Below are 15,516 nucleotides of genomic sequence, written 5' to 3'. Positions count from 1 at the left end.
CTGTTAACGGCCAGGTACTCATTTTACACCAGAGGGCGAACCCTATTGTTTTTTTGTTTTTAAGCGTTTTACGGCGCGTGCAACACATTAACTCACTCAACCCTACACCGACTATATCCGTAGTTTACTCGGGTTGCTTTCACCCCATTCCTATTTATTACATTTTTCTAAGACAAATTATAGGCATAGTATCAAAGCTAATGTTTTTAGTTTTTACACGTTAATGGTAGTTGAATAAAACTATCTATGTACGTGCCCATTTTTAATACTTTTTTTGTTCCAATTTTGAAAAGTTGCAAAAATCTGTAGGATTGAGTGAGTTAAGGTTCTATCAATATCAGCGCCAGTAAAAAGGATAGAATTACAATTCAAGCACCCAAGAAAAAGTATGACAGGGGAACTGGGAACAAATAGGGATCAGATTCAGATGTAGATTCCAAGAGCATACTACTACCAATGTAGGTACTTACTTTGAGATCAACTACAAGTCTCATCCAGACACAAACACAAAATCCAACAAAGAGGAATACACTCAAATACTTACATTATACATTCAAAATAACAACTATAGTAATACATAACAGAGAGATGCTTTACAAGGAAAAGAATATCATCTCCCAAAACAATAACTATGCATTTGGCTGTTTCCCTCTAAGCTAGGACTCCGGCCAGGGCCAGGACAAAACCAAATAGGCTACGCTTCTTTGTACTACCACTGCAAATAACGCCAGAGCTTATTTGTACTCTTACTAAAAATAGAATTTGCGTAATTACTAAAAATATAACATTTTATACGGATAGAACTGCAATATACAATGAATTATCTGGAAGTCTGGAAGTCAAAAAGTGACCACTTCATCTCATCACAATCACATTATAACTATTATTACAAGTTGATTTTGACGGACTTTGGTAATTCTTCACTCTTTTCAAGTCACAGAATACTCAGTTTACAAGGTAAGCATACGAAATGCACATTTTAATTCATTTCTTATTTTTATAACTAAACATGCTTTGGGGTTGTGTGTTTGTTGATTGTGCATCAGCTGACGACACATTTGTCGCTACCGCGAATTACTTAACTTTATTACTTTATTTTGTGAAAAATAACAATAACAGGGCTTTAAAAAAAATTGAAATACTAATTCCCCCCCCCCCCCCAAATAATTTAAATCATCCTTCCATGTCAGGCGATTAAAACCAGGTGTTTCAATGTTCGATCCCCAGAGAAGGCCCTGATCCCCAGTCAAAAGGTTGCTAATTTTATCACGATCAAGAGGTTTCGAGTACTCACGACATTCCAGGCTCAGGGTCCTTTCGCGGGGTTTTAACTTTTAAGCCCAGCAGAGAACTCGCGCAATTCGGTTGGACAGGCCCGATACTATTTTTAGAAGGCCCTGATCCCCAGTCAAAAGGTTGCTAATTTTATCACGATCAAGAGGTTTCGAGTACTCACGACATTCCAGGCTCAGGGTCCTTTAAAAAAATACTTTTCATTCAGTTATTGTTATTATCTTTATTATGGCCGACACATCGTCCATACTTTTTCAAAACTTTTTTTTTTTTTTTGGGGGGGGGGGGGGGGGGGGGCTGTTTTTTTATATCGGAAAATTGGGTTTTGTATGTTATGTTCATGGAGAGAGAGAGAGAGAGAGAGAGAGAGAGAGAGAGAGAGAGAGAGAGAGAGAGAGAGAGAGAGAGAGAGAGAGAGAGAGAGAGAGAGAGAAATATTTTATAATGATAAGATATCTGTAGTGGTAGTATTATTAGTAGTTTTGAAATGCCTATGATGATGACAATGTGAGATAATTATATTAGTGTGATTATTTTTATTATATTTTTAAAAATTACGTACGGCTATGTCGTAGTGGTATGACACTCGCTTTTGGACCGGAAGGTCCTGGGCTCGAGCCTCGCTCGGCGCATAGTTGAGCCCTTGGAAAAGGCACTTTGCTCACTTTCTCTCACCGGACTCAGTTGTAAAATGTGTACTTGGCCGTTAACTGCGTTGTCTCTGTCCGAAGTAATTGTAATATCGCCTAACAGACGTTATGTCCCGTTCAACATGCGAAGTGTTGCTGTTATAAACTTTAGCATTGGCATGTATGTGCCTATTTTGCTGTAGTGAATTTAATTTAATTTTTTGTTTTCATCGACAGCTAACATGAAAGAACACTGTTGACGTTACTGGTGTCCTGACAATCCATAAAGATGCTGGCTCAAGGGCTATTCTGGCAAGGTGTGTTGAGGCAAACCTTTGCCTGTGGCAAAACTCATCAATCAGCAAACCATCATCTGGGCCAGCAGACCAGAGTGTCTGCATGCACTTTTTGACAATGGTTAGTAATGTTTTCAAATCTCCATTGCGCCTTTACATTTTTTATTGGTGATCAATAAAATAAATGCTCATTTTTCTAAATGAAAATGGCAAAGCATCATTTGAATTGAATTACTACTGAATGTATTAACTTATCGACAGACTATAGTTTGTTGCCAAGAGTTTTGTTCTATGGATGTAAAACCAATGAAATTTCAAGTGTGTTGGTGTGAATAATGATCATTTTTTAAAAATTGCTATGTCTTTGACAAATGCATTTTATGACAATAATGCCATTTCCAAAAATTGCTAATGAAATGTGTCTCTTTTTTATTTCAATTTTTCCATCCAGAGCAGGATCAACCCTCTTTGTGGAACTACAAAAAAGTGGTGGCAAACAAGTAGTGTTGACTTTTTCTGTAAGATTTTCAAGGGTTTGGGAAAGCAAATTGCTTTTTATTCAGAGCTAGTGCACTATTTAACTGTTTTATTGTCTAAAATAGAATTGATTTTGCAGTTCAACTTGACTAGATATCTAATTTTATACGACTTGTCTCTCAAGTAGAATAAAAAAATGAAAAATGAGGATAGCGTGCCATATCATATTTTGAAAAATCATTTAATATATCTAGAAATCATCTGTATAACCTATTGTATACAGTAAATAATTAGGTTTTGTGATTATAATGATGAATTCATAAGGTATGACATCATATTTGACCACAAAATTATTTTATCTCTGGGCGTAAAAAAATCAATTTTACAGCATTTTTTTTTATCTAAGGGGTATGGGTTAGTGAACTGATTATAATTTTTTTAAGACTTAGATCAATCTACAAAATTTTCGTTTTCTTGTCCTATTACGGTCATATTTTGAAAGTTTGATGGATCATTTCTTTTAGTTGTCTGCAAAATCAGCCTTTTAACTTTATGTCAAATTATAGAAAAAGCTTGCGCTTTCTCAAATGTCTGTTTTATGTCATTTGTCTGATTTTCTAGCAATCCTACCTCAATCATTTTCCTTTAAATTATCTTCAAATTTATTCAGAATCTTTTCTATGATGTGTTTTACATCATGATGTGGGGTGGTTGGATGGGAGCATCACCCTTGAATCATATACCTATGATGTTCGCATGGGTGTACGATCCGATAGTGATGTCGTTTCTTCTTCTCTTTACTAGCCTATCCTGCTTCTTTGGTTTGTGGTTGTATTTTTGACAGGGGATATTTTTTTCCTGTAAATCCTCTGCCTGTTTGTTCTTGGTTATTTATAATTTAGCTTATGATGATATCTTTAGGTTATGATTTTGATTGACATTTGTACTATTTTTGTTAGATTGCTTGTTTTTTTGTTTCAGCGGTCTCTCATATAACCTCAATTGTGTTGGAAGAGACCTAAAGCAACAAACAAACAAAAAAAAACATCATGATGTAAGTGTTTGGGGGTAAATTAAAATTTAGCAATTTTATAAATTTTAAAATTCATTTGTTCCTGTCGATCCGCGCTAAATTTTCAGTTGAAATCAAATAAAAATTCTAAAAAAATTATTCCAAGAGTTTTCATGATATAGCTATTTATGAAAGAAACATTGTGTTTAAATTTGAAAGAAATTTTTATGCTAGTTTTTGGTGCATGTATGTTAGAAATTTTAGGGTTTTACGTCTAATTTTAGCTTATGTTGCCCCTTAAAAAAGTTTTTTTTTTTAATTGTTATTTTTGGTGTTTAGCATCAAATTATACGTTACATTATTAGTTCATGAGATATAATTAAAGAATTTTAGAACTATAAAGCATATTTGACCACTAAAGTAATTTTTTGGTGAATAACAGCAGATATTAAATTATTTCGCAATTTTTTTTCTTAGAGGTATGGGTTACGAATCGTTTATAATTTTTTTCAGAATTTGATCAATTTATAAAATATTACTGTTTTCTTGTTCCATATTGGTTATACTTGATGAATGTTGGCCTTTGTCTGCATAATTAGCTTTATTATCAAATTAAAGACAAATTTTTCATTTTCTCAAAATTTCATTGTGCGTCATTCTCTGATTTTCTAACATTCACATCTGGATTGTTTCCCATCAGATTGTCTTCAAATTTGGTCAGAATTTTTCTTATGATGTGTTTTGCATCATGATGGTTGGGTTTTGGGCTAAACAAAAATTTAGCAGTTTTATGAATTTTTAAATCAATTTTTTTTCCTGTCATGTCACACCAAATTTTCACTAAGAAATCGAAAAAAAATTCTGAAAAATTTATTTTCAAGACTATGCTAAACCTATCCATCTTGTTGTAAGAAACATTTTGTGTAAATTTGAAAGAGATCTGTTCGTTGTTTTTTTCTGCATCACTGTAAGAATTTTTGGGGTCTAATCTGAGCTTATATTGTCCCCCCTGGTGGTAGGGATTTGGTGGCTAATAGTATTAGCGCTGGTGTTAGGGACTCAGTAATAGCCATGTCGTAGGAACTCGGCGAGTAAAAGTGCTGGTGATAGGGATTCAACGAGTAAAAGCGCTGGTGGTAGGGACTCAGTGAGTAATAGCGCTGGTCGTAGGGACTCAGTGAGTAAAAGCGCTGGTCGTTGGGACTCGATGAGTAAAAGCTCTATGACTCGCTGAGTAATAGCGCTGGTGGTAGGGACTCGGTGAGTAAAAGCGCTGGTGGTAGGGGCTCAGTGAGTAATAGCGCTGGTCGTAGGGACTCAGTGAGTAAAAGCTCTATGACTCGGTAATAGCACTGGTGGTAGGGACTCGAAGAGTAAAAGCACTGGTGGTAGGGACTCAGTGAGTAAAAGCTCTATAACTCGGTAATAGCACTGGTGGTAGGGACAGTGTCAGTGAGTAAAAGCGCTGGTGGTAGGGACTTGGTGAGTTATATATATAGCACTGGTGGTAGGGACTCGGTGAGTAAAAGCTCTATGACTCAGTGAGTAAAAGCGCTGGTGGAAGGGACTCGGTGAGTAATTGCACTGGTGGTAGGGACTCGGTGAGTAAAAGCTCTATGACTCAATGAGTAAAAGCGCTGCTGGTAGGGACTGTTTGTGTGTTTATTTGTTTTTGAGGGTTTTACGGCGCTTGCAACACATTAAGGTCTTATCAGCGCCAGTAAAAAGGAAGAAATGGGATAGTAAAAAGTTATAGAATTCAATTAAAGCACCCAAGAAAAGGTAAGACAAAGGGGAATTTGTTCAAATGGGAAACAGATGTAGATTCCAAGAGCACACCATCAAAGTACTTAGTTTAAGATCACCTAAAAGTCTCATCCAGACACAAGCACAGGTCCCGACTAAGAGGAATACACTCAAATGTTAACAAATCAAATATAATATGTAAATAAAACATAATACAGTACATAACAGAGAGATGATTTACAATGAAAAAAATATCATCTCCCAAAACTAACTATACATTCGACTGCTTCCCTCTCAGCCAGGGGATCCGGCCAGGACCAGGACAAAACCAAGTAATCTCATTCCAAGACAAAGACAGAAAGCATGTTGGAAAACAGATATAAGGGGATAGAAGACACAGTATGAACCCCCCTGCCCACATTGGGAGGTCAGGAACCCCGCCCAGGTGGTAGGGACTGGGTGAGTAATAGCGCTGGTGGTAGGGACTCAGTGAGTAAAAGCGCTGGTTGGAATTCAGTGGTGTCACTGATTTTATGACATTAGAATATAAAGAAATTTACAACTACAATCAGACTAATGATTTTACAAAAGGTCCCCACAAAAAACTATATCTTTAAATTATTAAACAAGTCTGTTGATTAAATTAAATTATAATTTTATTTTAAAAGATCAAGAAAATGTCAAAATAAAAATGAAAGTTTTGACAACCAAAATGTACCTATTCCGTAACATATAAAGACACACAAACAAATCTTGTCTTCTTGCTCCTCTGTAATCTTGACACAGCATTGCTCTGATATTTCGTGAAGATGTGTAGCATGAACACTACTTCACTCTATACCGATCACGACCCAACAAGTATTGAGAACAACCATGCTTCTCAAATTTGTTTTACATACAGGACTTTGCACTATCCTTTTGAATCTGGATAGAGACTTGACCGACTCAATTGTTAACGGGCACCTTTTTACTGTCACACGCTTTTATTGGGATGTGATATTACGACTTATAATGTCCCTTTTTATTTCGTCACTGACCGACCACCTTTGAAATTTTGATATTCTACAACACAGTGTTTGGTCTCCTGTGTTATATTTGTTTTATTCTGTACCGACCTGTATAACACAGTTTCTGCCTTCTCTGTGTTATATTTTTATTGGGACATATAGTAACAGATTTGCCTTCTCTGTACTATGAATTGGTCACCCGTTCACGGACTGACACAGTACAGTAGCCTGCACTATGCCTTGCTATCTTCCGGCCCCAAACGTACTTCACACAATCAACCCTGCATTATGTGAAGGATAGCTAGTGACGTTTGGCGACTGAGAGACGTTGTCATCACAAGATAGCATAGCAACAGGTTTGAAAAATACCAACTTGTGGTTGCCTAAAGCTAATATCCCATTGAGACTTAAGCTCGTTCTACAGTAACGTGACAGCCCCCACCCACGTTAAAAATTTACTTTTTTGGTGGTTTATTACATGAAAATAAATTTTACAAATGGACAATGAGTAAATGTATTAAGGGAATTCTGTATGAAATTTCCTATGTAGAGTCACATTTGAAAAATTTCGCAGTCTGTCTCTGTCGTGTCAAGGGCATCTTTATGGTCGCATGTCTCTGTTATCTGGAGTCCCTGTCTGGTCAGTCTGTGTGTCCATAACGTCTTTGGTCTCTGTCTGGTCAGTTTGTGTGTCCATAACATCTGTGGTCTCTGTCTGGTCAGTCGGTGTGTCCATAACTTCTGTGGTCTCTGTCTGGGCAGAGTGTGTATTTATAATGTCTGTGGTCTCTGGTCAGTACGTGCATTTACAATGTCTGGTGTCTCTGAAAAGTCAGAAAGAGGGTTAGAATGGGGATTTGTCTGTATTAAGTCAGTCATGTCAACAATGTCAAAGTCTTTATCTTCAGAGACAAGAGTCAAAAATTGTTCCAACTGGGAGATTCTTTGCAGAAACTGATGTTCTACCATAACTTGAAATAAGCTATTGATCCTGTTTGTCACTGAAGATACAATTCGATACAGTCCTTCCTGTGTATTTGTCACACGTCATACTGGTACAATGTCAGTTTCAGGTTGGTCATGGATTTCCAGTCTTTCGCCCGCCATGACCCTCATCATCTATGCACATAATATTCACAAGTGGATACAAATATCGATTTACTTTGTATGTTGCATCCATAACAAACACATCACAAAAAACACTCAAATCACGCCTCATTCTTCCCGTTACTTAAAACAAATACTCAAAACCAACATCCTCATTCACACTGAACTTTGTTACACCTCCTTCCTCCTCTATCTCTCTCAGTAATTCCTGTACCGTCTCACCGTCCGTCCTGTCAATATCAGTCTTGAACAATCTCCGCTGCAAATCTTCGACATCTTTAGGCAATACATTTTATCCTTGGCTTGATTGAATGTATTGCCTAAGTTGGGTTGTGGACACCTTTGTTTTAGCCATAGCCTTCACTGTCTCATTCACGAGGGGCAGGCGATTCTCCGGATAAAGTGAGGATGGCTAAATGTAAAAAGAAAAAAGATTAAAAGTACAAAATTGTATGCAATAGCATTCAATTCAGACCTGCCAGCTAACAAAACAATAAAAAGCATTTTATTTTTTATTGACAATTTAAAGACAAAAATCTGCATATAAACCCATAATGCACGAGTTGTGTTTGTCACTCTAAAATACTTGAATGAACTAAAATGCAACAGGCGCTCATCAAATTCAAGGGTTAAATGAATGACTGCAGAATTCCCAACAAACGTCGCTTCATTGTCTTTGTAACATTTTCATGGCATACAAAAACGCAATAGAGTGGTCACCATTTATAATTAGTCTTCAGAAATCAAGCACTTATAACTGCATCGTACTCATAGTCAAAGTCAAATTTTATTTTGAAAAGTCTATGGACAACCACAAATCTTAAAATTCCTTATCTGGAACAAAAAAAAAAAAACAAAGACAAAAAAAAAAAAAGACCCAAAAAAATACCACCACCTAGATCTGCTTATATTGTCTTACAGGACTTAATAGCGCTTACAACACTATAAAAAGGATGATGATATGGTGACTGATTCAATAAATAGGGAACAGTAGATTTCACGAGCACCTCAAAGATGTACCAATTTTGACATTACCTCAAAGTCTCACCGAGACACAAGCAAAGGATCCTGCTAAAACATTTACATAATGCAATAATATTCAAAACCTATAACAGTACATAACAGAGAGATGATTTACAGTATAAAAAATCATCTCAAGAAGAAAGGTACTGTATTTGACTGTCTGCCTCCCAACTAAAGACCCCCGCAAGGACCAGGAAAAAAATGAGCAATCTTAATCCATAACAAAGACAGGGAGCAACATGGAAAGGGAAAACAAATATAAGGGATAGAAAAATGTGAACTCTCTGCCCAGAACCCTTCCAAGAAATTTTTTTTTTAATAAAAAAAAAAATACAAATTCTGGAACAGTCAATTTTGTCACAAGCTGGTCATCATCTCTCCATCTCAGTGCGCCACCTTGAATGTATCGTAATAAAATATGAGTTGGAATGGCTGTTGTTCTTTAAACATTTGGTCCTGGTGTCAACAGTGCATTTACCTAACTAATCTATTACTATATATTACACTCAATAGTGGGAGGGGGGAGGGACAATTAAGTACTGAAAATATAAAGTAACAAGAAAAGAAAAAATAATACATATTTATAAAAAAAATTGAGTCTAATTGCGACTAAAATAGAATTTGCAATTAATTGCTGTCAAGTGTAAAATTTTCGGCAGCGAAAAACTGCAGGGACAAAATGTCGATGGAAAATAAGTATAAAATGAATGAGTCTTACCAATTTATCGCATGGGTGATTTTCATGGTTGTGATTAGCCCTGTAACCCTCAGAAGCCAGTATTAATTTCAGAGTCCTGCATGGTAAGAAAAACTTTTTATTACAAAATAATAAAATTATCCACAACATAGTATGATAAAATATTAATAGCGTTGTCACTTGCATACCTCAATTGTGAAGGATTTCAACATGCAGATTATAGAGCAATTGAAAATAAATCTTAATAAGACATTCAATAATAATACTAATCCAGCGCAATCAGATTTTTTGAACAAATCAAGTCTTCCACTTTTTAAAACTGTTCTGGTAATAGTTGAACTATTGTCTTGCTGCATTACATCGTGCAGCCCGCCCACTGAAGACTGTAAATGAGCTGCAGATAGGCACACATTGCCTCTTCCTCTGGATGTTTTAAAATTCAGAATCAGTTTGATTGCTTTATTAAAATTGTCTTGGCAATCAAGATAGAAAAGCTGATGGTGATAATTTACTTCCGAGTTATGCTGAAATATTATAACCTTGTGCATATAATATTTTCATTTTTTTTTAAATATGTAAAAGTAAAAAAACACCTCCTGCCCCCGTCCAAAAACAACATCCTACCTCTGGTTAGGGCGAACTCCTTTGCTTGAAGTCAATTGCTTTTTGCCCTGCTTGCATTCATAGACACAAAAGTCATAAATTAGCCAACTTTCCTCAGGGTGATATGATGGAAGCTGAAAAACACGGAATAATATAAAAGATCATAACATAAACACCTAAATATTAAGTTAAAAATTGCAATATTTTCTCCAACTGAGACAAAGGTGTTACAGTTCAGTACGTTAGAAGAATAAGAAAGTAAGTCGAGAGTTTTCTCGAAGAACTTAAATTTGTGACGTGGTACTCAAATCAGGGACTAGGTCAAAAGCTGAATGGCACAAATGGAAAGCCAAAGGCATGTTGTTTTCAATATTTAAAGTCAATAAAAATTCAAATTCTGTGCATTCTAATATTAGGCAAACAACTACAGACCACACTAAATTGAATTGTATTAAGTAAAAGGATCTTGTCACATTCAATCAAGCTGTCATTTGAGAAAAATTACTTCATTATAAATTGAAGTTCAGATCGCATGTTTGAAGCCGTATTAGGAAAATTCATGTATCTGTGTATAAGCCAAGTTTCATCAAAATCACAGTGGCAACGAGTGTCTAATATTTGCCACCAGATACACTCGTAAAATTTGAGTGTAGGCCTATTTAGCAAAATCATATATTAGGAATGGTTTATACTACATCATAAAGTAGCGCATGCCCGTCATCATCCTGCATCTTTTTTATATATATATAAATATTAAAAAAAGAATTGAGCTTTCATAAGCCGCAACATCCACCAAACATGCTCAAAGCACTTTACAAAGGATCCATGACTAGCAGCAACACGTAACAAGTAGAACGTTAGGCGATGTTTTTCTTCTGACAGACAACGCTCTTAGCGGATAGGAAATCATACACATGAGTACAGTGAGAGAATGTGAGTCCTTGATGAGGCTCGACCCCAGGACCTTCCAATCCGGAAGTGAGTGCCACACAGCCGCATATATCTTGGCTGTTCTTGAGAATTTGCCAAACACCTACAAACTAATTAGTAAAAAGAGGGGAGATGGGCAGAAATAGACAGACAGATACACACTCAGAGAGAGAGAGAGAGAATAATATCAGTTGCCTGTGGTGTCAGTCCGTTTAGGAGTGAGGTGGCGGAAGAAGTAGTCTAGCATTAGTACTTGGGTAGTAGTAGTAAGTAGTAAATAGGGGAGGTCTTCTGCACATTCCTTGAGCTAAGGAAAGTATTCCTTCAACTAACCTTAAAATAAAAAATAAAACATTGTACATTTCCAACACTTGGACCTGCACTATGACCTATAACTAAAACTAACAGACAAAAAAAAAACCCCGCTAAGACTCCTCTCCAGTACCTTTCAATATTTCAAATTGAATTATAATGGCTGCGGAAAACTAAAACAATGGTCATATAAGGAAATTTACAAATCAATCAAGTTGTTCTACAGGTTTTAAAATGAAAATATGAAGTAACAAGATATCACTCTAATATAGTGACACCTAACTAACACTAGACATCACACCAGCAGCAATGCTGAGCGGAGTAATTTTACTTTTTTCACTAGCAACCAAGTTGCCACATTGGATTTTCTTTCTTTACTTTTTTTTTAGTGTTCTGCTAATGTGCAATCTACATTTAAAATAAAAAGTGGCATCTTTCATTTCTTCTAATTCTTAACAGACACGATTATGTCCACTTCACATCTCAACAACAGGGACAATTTTTTTCACTTCTTGAGGCAGTTTTTTCTTACTTCTTTTAAATTTCATTTTTTTAAAGCTTCTTTATTGATTTGATTATAAGTTCTATTGTTCTTCTTTTATTATAATTTCATTGTCAATATCATTTTCATCCGTCATCAGCATACTTTTACAGTACTTTTACCATGTTATTCTTACGCTCTTACAGTTACAGTACAGCAGAGCTATACCTAACGCAGACCTTTAAAGTGCTACTAAATTTGAAAAATTAAAATAAAACGTTTGACAAAAGATCCACAGTTCAAAAGCTAAAACAATTATAAAGTGAAACTACCTCGAGGCTCGAGGAACATCGGGGGTAAGGTCTCCCGCCCATACTGGGCACTGGGGACTGGAAGTCTAGAGAGCTGCGCCGGTGCAACCCGTAATTTAGTTTCTTAAACGGTTCCGATCATTCAGGAGAGGAGTAGTACCTATCTAGTTGTAGTTATTAGTAGAAGAAGAAGAAGAAGAAGAAGAAGGAGCATGTTCAGGTTCAAGTTCAACCCTCTTCTTTAACTTCTTAGTAGGCACTTGCAAGAATTTTTCAAAATAGTGGCTATGGGTATTAATTTAGCGTAGAAAAATAAAGGGGAGTGAAACATTAACTAGAGTGAAAAATTATCGCTCTGTCTCAACTGGTTAAAAAGTTATGACCGTTTATGTGGTGGAAAATCTCTAATTAATAGGAAAAAATGTGACAAAAGCACAGCATCCCAATGGATAATCACGTATAATTCAGAAACAGCTTCAGATACAACTTTCAAATTTTTACATGTGGTAAATCAACATCTCTGTAATACATTGCAAACAGAAAATGAATTATTTTGAGAAAGAAAAGTATAGTTTAGAGCTGAGACAGCTGAAATCAAGGAAAAATAGATCACGACATCATGCAAATGAATGGCCGATTGGAATTTTGGAAAAGTCAATAATAAAATATTTATTCACATGAAGATAGACCAAATACACCACTGAATCGGCGTCATTTAGTTGTTCACTTCGAACTTTTCAAAATGAAAATAGACCTCATGCAAGCAAAGATATGAACTGACAAATGTTTGAGGTGGTGTACTCTTCTTAGTTGATAGAGTTAGAGTGAGAATGACGAGAAATGAGTTGCCACTTAATTAAGGAAAAAAATTGTCGTATCTAGTTTACTTACCTTCTTTGTTGACTTTTTAATAAAAAGTACATTATTCTCATTTTCGAATGTTTTCAAATTGGAGAAAAGATGAGAATGTCTCGTTTACCGAGAGGGCCATTTTCTTTGCTTCACACTTCTCAAAGACAGACCGCGAAAGTGGAGGCTGGGGTCGGCTGGTCCTTGATAGCTCACAAATGCAACTTTAAACGCATAAGAGTGCTGGGAGTAGGTAGCTACAAATAGGTAAAGGAGCGGTGGTTTGCAACTTTAAACACATAAGAGTTCTGGGAGTACAAATAGTGAAAAGCGGTAGTTTTCGCTATTTGTAGTGGTAGTACAAATAACCACTTCGAACCAAATAATCTCATTCCAAGACAAAGACAGAACGTATGTTGGAAAACAGATGTACGGCAATAGGAGACACAGTAAGTTCCTCCCTTCCCAAACTATGGGAGGTCGGGAACCCCACCTAGGGCGAACGCAAGACCACATAGTCGCACTGCATTGGTATGGTGGTCTCATCCATTACATGGGTTGTGTTTGTTATCATGCATTGTTCCATTAAGTTATGAATGTGAAATAAAACATTACTAATAGAATATAATTATAATATAAGCATCGGGATGGCTATTGGTCAGTACTGACCCTAAGGCGCTGGCACGTGCCGGTCAGTACCGACGAACAGGCGCCAGCGCCCGGGGATCAGTACTGACCAATATGTACTGGTTCCTATTGGTCAGTATTGAACAACAGGTGCCACCACCCACAGACAACCTCTCTTCGATCTGTGCCACCGCCCGCCATTGATCAGCACTGACTAACTACTAACATCGGGCCTGTTCGTCAGTGCAGACAAAGACCTCTTCGCACTTTTTCATCACATCCTAAATAATTCCATAACAAAAAATAAAAATCCCAGGCTCTCAGGCCATCTTATCCGATGACACCCCAGTTAGTCACTAAGATAGTTTTGATGTCTAACAGGGGTACCGCACTAGGACAGGACTGTCCTGGGAGAGTCCTGTCCCAAATCTGTAACGTATAGAATTTAGAGAAATCTACCGCACCTATTGGGACGGGACAAAACAGTCCCGTTGTGTCCCAAGCCGTTGTGAAATGCTACAAAATCAACGGGACAGGACTGTCCCAGTCCCGTGTTCATATCGTTTGTGATAGTAGAAAAATATAGCAGACTTCCACACTAGGACAACAAAGTCCCAGACTTGGCGGCGCCGTGTCAAAGTTTCAATGATTCAATGTCTGTCTTTATTTTCTGCATCCCTACTACTACTACTACTACTACTACTACTACTACTACTACTACTACTACTACTACTACTGCTGCTGCTGCTAATGCCACTAATTTATTAATACTTACATCCCTTATATTTTGTATTTATTTCCAATTCCATTGTAATTATTTTCCAACAATAGTCCACACTTTATTTTATTTCACTTTCTATACTGCATTACACAGTTCCTCCCTGCCTCCCCGCTTTTGACTTAATTAATTGCGCACCATTTATACATTTCTATTGCTTTGTTTTAATTCGCGCTTCCTCACAAAGTAGCATACAATTTCCTGCCCATCAATGTTTTTGTTTATGCATCTTAACAACGCCACTACCACATTAGCTCATTCGTCTGTAGTTTTTCATTCATCATGTGTTGTTGATGAAGGGGAAACCCGAAACGTCCATTTTATCTGTTTTCGTATATTAAACTGAAGCTTACAATCAATTTCACAGTTATAATTTATTTATCTATTTATTTCAATTCTGAATATAAAAAAGCAAGAACAATTTAAAAAATAATTCTATGTGATGAAACCACGTACAGAAGGCATAGCAACATAAACATTTTCGGCAATACGTATGTTTATAAATTACAAATATAATTTAAGAAGTGTCACACTTTGTGGCACAGCAATAACGTGTCTAAAACCGGTCGCATATCTATTCGGTGACTTGTGGGATCAATTATCTTTATCGTTATTTATTTCGGGAATTCTCAATAAAAATATTTTTAAGTAAGTCCTTCTGAGCCACTTGGGCTCATTGTAAGACAAATTAAGTCCTTTAGTTTTAGAGCCTTGTAGCCAATGGTGCAGGAGTTATCCCGGTTTCAATAGCGTGAAGCGGACGATTAACGTATTTGTTTGAAAACCTTTGAACAGGACGCTAGTCTATCGCAGATTACTATCTCAGCTTGACAGGTACCCTTTTACACCTGAATGGAGTGAGTGATTGGAGTAAATTTTCTTGCTCTAGAAAGTACAAATTGGCTTCGGTCGGAATCGAACACAGAACCTCTGAGTCTAGAGTACAACGCGCTAACCATGGGCCATCTTGCCCCCTAAGCTTATAAATCCGGAACTGATCCATGTTTCTGTAGCGTTGAGCAGACAGATAACAGTTAAAAATTAAAAAAAATAAAATTCCCTTTTTCATCCCATAGGGGAAATTTTTCTCGAGAGTCTATTCCAAGGGAAGACTGGAATAACACAGGCGTCAGCCGCAATGCAGCTCCGCAAATTGAGATAAGGCGAGGTATAACCCATCGTCAGCCGCAGTGCAGCGCCGGAAATTGAGCTAGGCGAGGTGACTTACTCAAGGCCACACAGCGCATCAGCGGGTGATCGAACTGATGCCTTTCGGGTACGAAGCAAAGACCGTACCAGTACCATTGAGCCATGCTGACTTTCTATTATCCTCTTGAA

The 15,516-nt window shown here is 36.7% G+C and overlaps 2 long non-coding RNA genes across 2 annotated transcripts; one reads left to right on the top strand and one right to left on the bottom strand.

The window, feature by feature from the left end:
• The first annotated feature begins 769 nt into the window (after positions 1 to 769).
• Positions 770 to 4,351, top strand: LOC144958033 (uncharacterized). The gene is made up of 3 exons (XR_013642315.1): positions 770 to 957; positions 2,160 to 2,339; positions 2,670 to 4,351. It is a non-coding gene; the product is annotated as an uncharacterized LOC144958033 (long non-coding RNA).
• Positions 4,352 to 6,091: 1,740 nt separating this feature from the next.
• On the bottom strand, positions 6,092 to 13,239 carry LOC144958038 (uncharacterized). Its single transcript, XR_013642316.1, has 4 exons — positions 12,816 to 13,239; positions 9,912 to 10,024; positions 9,309 to 9,384; positions 6,092 to 7,979 (listed from the first exon to the last, which is right to left on the bottom strand). It is a non-coding gene; the product is annotated as an uncharacterized LOC144958038 (long non-coding RNA).
• Positions 13,240 to 15,516: the final 2,277 nt, after the last annotated feature.

Source organism: Berghia stephanieae, chromosome 12, assembly GCF_034508935.2.
Source record: "Berghia stephanieae isolate SIO BIC M18660-M18661 chromosome 12, UCSD_Bste_1.3, whole genome shotgun sequence".
In the NCBI taxonomy this organism is placed as follows: Eukaryota; Metazoa; Mollusca; class Gastropoda; order Nudibranchia; family Aeolidiidae; genus Berghia; species Berghia stephanieae.
Note: the sequence above shows the minus strand (reverse complement) of the source record. Positions and strands in the feature narration are given on the sequence as shown.